Here is a 4724-nt window from a genome sequence, read left to right on the forward strand (position 1 = left end):
GACACAAAGGCCAGTTAAGTAATTCTCGCGTTTACAAGCATTGGCACAGTTATAATCAGACCAGCAAAAACCTTTAAAATAATTGCTCCATGCCCTGCATAAATTCTCTTCTGGCGGCGGCGGCTCATCCGTTTGCGCCTCCAACAGACCCTCCTCTGATTCAATATATATCATCAACATTTATTATATATACTTGTGCACACATTATAACATAACAACCAATAGAAAAAGAGACCTATGTTAATTTATTTATTAATTTTCATAAATATGAGAAATGTTGAAATAGATTATGAGTATAGCCGTAGTATAAAAATTAAGTTGTAAGCCCACTATCACATTAGAGATCTTTTTTTGTACTTATTATTTTTGGCGTAATAAAAATTCACAAATATCAATTGATACGGTGGGAACAGTGTCACTTCACCAAAAATCCTTTGGTTTATTTGTTACCTACTCATTAACACAGCATTTAAATCAATTAATTTGTAATTTATGCATAGAAGAAAAAAAGTGTGTATGGATTTACCAGGAACTAAGATAAGAACCATAAGAACGAAAAAGCTAAGAGAAGCACACTTGGTGATATCCATGATCAATAGAAATCACAGAGCTTGTTCTATAGGACGGTCTCATTCTCATATTCAATTCCCTTCCATAGTTATAATCAATGATTTAATGAGGACATTTGTTGCTTTTCATGTTTATTTATAAGTCATTGAATGAGACATTTATGGCTTTCCATTTTTATCTATGACCAATTTATTGAGTTATGAATTATGAAATTATTTTATATCAGATACAAGTACAAAATTGCCCATGCTAGTAGTTATTTGATGAAAATAGAAGAAAATAATTAATTTATATTTTTCTATATTTTTTTTCTTGCAAAATAAGTAGTTTTTTTTAAGAAATACACGAACCAAATTATTTTTCAGAACTATTTACGTTCAAAATAATTTTTTTTGTGTGTTTTCCAAAAACTATAATGGATGGTTCTTACAAAAACATTTTTTAGAGTGAAAAAATTGATATGAATATTTCAAAAAAAATATAAATTCAGTTTTCATGCTGAAGTCCTATTATTATTATTATTATTATTATTATTATTATTATTATTATTATTATCTTGAGAGTACCATTTTTATAAGAAAATAATGGACAATTGAACTTTAGGTTTGTTACATATTATTAATCTAATTGTTTATTTAGTCTTTTGTACGAAGAGGTAAATAAAATAATATAACAAACAAAGGTGAAGAATAAATCGAAACTTGTTATTATTAGTATTAATATAATAATAATAATTAAATTTAATAAAAAAAATACTTGTATAAAAAAGGGTCTTATTCTTTATTATTTGATAATGCATGGTTTAGAGGCTTACAAATTTTTTTAACAATCATAAAAACACATGCAATGATTCCCTAAATACACATAATCCCCCTCTTATATAGCCCTCACTTTTACATTGATCATTGCATTCACATCATACAAATGCCTATGAAAATTTCACTCCAAGCCCAGCAAGTTTATATATCCCAAAAAATATAAATGTTAATTGAATAATATAAAATTATTAGACCTATTATTATTGTAAACATTCTCACTAAACAAGCATCAGACACCAAAAGTATTTTTAAAAAATAAAGTTGGACTTACTTGCAGGAACCAAGATGAGAATCACCATCAAAATAAAAAGAAATGATGCTCTTGTTCCTCATTGTTGAGGCCCTAAATAGTTGTAAAAGAATTAAAAAGTTTTTAAGAAGAAGATCCTCCTTTATTAGCAGCAACAATGGCTATTATAAAAGCCTTACAAAACCAGCAAACTGAAATGCAGAGAAATAAGGAATCACATCTAACAAACTTTGCAAAAACTAATCCAATCAATATATTTATTGACTAAATCCTAACAATAATAGATATTTATTGACTAATCCTAACAATTTATCTCTTTTATTGTGCTACATTTATGGCTCATTAGATTCTAATAAAAATTAGATTTTAATAAAAAAATTTATTTATTTCACATTCTATTATTGACTCATATTTAATTGCTCAGGTTAAATTTAGTAGATAATATCAAATATATATATTTGATATGTAAAGGTTTTTTATTTTATTTTATTTTATAAATACGGGCAAATCCAAGAATCAAATTCAACCTTTCAATTGGGACGGATTTTAACATTTGAAATTTGATTTGATAAAAAAATAAAATGTCGAAGTCTTGCGTTGGATCTATCTAATGATTTAAGTAAAATATATTTTATTGTAAATAAAAATCATCATTTTTAGACTTTGTTATATTTGATATTTTCAAGATTATTTTAATAATAATTTTAATTGTTGCTAGTATTCTGAAAATTCAAAACATGGCGACATGCTTTTAATCACGTTAGCTTATCATGTAGCGTTTGATATTTATATATGCCCTATAAACGAGCTAGTAAAGGGAGAAGAAAGAGCGTGCTTGAGCACTCTTACCCCTCTTCTATATTATTATGATTTACATGCTCAAAGTACTATTTTTATATACAAATGATGGGCAATTGGACTTTAGGCTTGTTATGTATTATTAATTTGAGTGTTAGATAAGGTAATGTATCTAGACAAAAGATGAATTATAAAAATTAAACCTAAGTGAAGCATAAACCATAACATCCTACAATACATAATAATAATAATAATAATAATAATAATAATAATAAATAAAATAAATAAATAAATAAACACTTTGTATGGTACAAAAGAGGACTTATTATTTATTTTTCAGCAATGCTTGATTTAGAAACTTATAAATTTTTTTCAACAATCATAAAGACACATAATTAAAACCAAAATCTTAAAATCCTAATCACACATAATCCCTTTACATAACCCTCACGTACAATAGGCATTGCATTTCGAGCACTTACACAAAGGCCCTGAGTTTTGCTCAAGTTTTGACAATGTTCCTGCTTCAATACCTATGATATGTCCCAATATATATAGTATATATATATTAATTAACTGATATGACATTATTATTCGAGTTTCTTTTTGTAAACATTCTTAGTAAAGAAAGCATCAAAACACCAAATGTTTGAAAAATAACCTGCAGGAACTAGGATGAGAATCACCATCAAAATACATGATGTTCTTGCTATCCATTGTCTAAAAATTATGGGAAGTGTTTTATAAGGCAATTTTCATTTAGAGACCTTTTGTTTATAATAATGACATATTACTATATAAAGATTACCATAATATTATAGATGAGAATATTATATAATTGAAAATATTACGTTAATTGATATAATCATGCGTTTGACTGAACTCTCTACTATCACTGTAGAGATTACACATATTTAGAGTAATACAAGATAAATATTAAATTTAGAGAATAGGATTATCAATCCTTAATATTTTTAGCGTGTATTTGAACAATACCGCTAACCAAACGGCTCTAATCATGTACTTTAATTTCTTTTATTATCCAACATTTATGGCTCATTAGATTCTATTATAGATTATAATAGAAATTTATTCATTTTCACACTTTTTCTAGACTCATGACTAATTGCTCAAAATCGGTTCAAATTTATAAAATTTATATTAACATTCTAAAATTACTTTATTAAAAATCTAACAAAATTTCGTCAGTTTCTCTCTCACTTTTAATTATTATCTTTTACTGTAATTTCCCCTATATGTTTTACATTTTTCAAAAATATTTCCTCCTTCATTATTTATTGAAAATATGTAAAAGCAGTATTAAATGTTAAGCGCAATAAAAAATATTTAATACTTTATATAATTTTTAAGTGGGCACATGAAAATCACAGAAGAACATGAGAATAGGGAGGGATATAGCACTTTAAATGTCATGTCTTTATCTGCTTTTATATGGCTTCTACTTTTAACACATGGGAAAATTCCGAATTGAAACCAACCTTTAATAATATGATGTTGCTCTGTTATGGGGTGATCTCACCCAATGATTTTAGCACATATATTTTATAGCAAATATCCTAGACTCTCATTGTATTTGATATTTTCAAGACAGTTTTAATAATAATATTTTGATTGTCGCCAGTGTTACGAGAATTTCGAAAGAAAAATAATAAGAATTGCTAAAGAATAGTTATATTTCATGAAGCAAAGACTATATTGAAAACTCATTATGACTCCACATGTGAAAGATATGGTAAGGTAAAATAAATATATATATTTAAATTGTGTTTGTCTCCCACAAGATTAATATTTATATCATAATTAATGATTTTAGTTTGCTTTAAAATTTAAATCAAAATCTGCTATAATATTATAGCAAAGAAAATAATATTGCTCTTCCATTCTACTCTAATAATACCATGTACTTTAGTGCAATATAGCCTGAGTTACTTTTACTCAAAGAATTTATATCGTTTTATTATACTGTTTTCTTGTCCATTGAGATATTGTTCTTAATATCAAACTCACTCAAGAAGATATGTAGACGCAGGATGAACGGACAATGAGCACGGGCTGTGGGAGGGATTGTGAAGGGAGAAGGAGCAATGGGTGGAAGGAGTTCAGGGGTAGGTGGGGGTAAGAAAGATCATGGTTTTTATGTCTTACAAATTTGTGTGATTTTTCGATTAGTGGATGGACGGTGATTATGTAAAGGAAGATGGTGCTGAACTTGGAGAGATCGATGGGATATTCAAGAGAAGTCATATACAGAAGGAAGCCAAGAAGAA

The sequence above is a fragment of the Dioscorea cayenensis genome, chromosome 15, assembly GCF_009730915.1.
Source record: "Dioscorea cayenensis subsp. rotundata cultivar TDr96_F1 chromosome 15, TDr96_F1_v2_PseudoChromosome.rev07_lg8_w22 25.fasta, whole genome shotgun sequence".
NCBI lineage: Eukaryota > Viridiplantae > Streptophyta > Magnoliopsida > Dioscoreales > Dioscoreaceae > Dioscorea > Dioscorea cayenensis.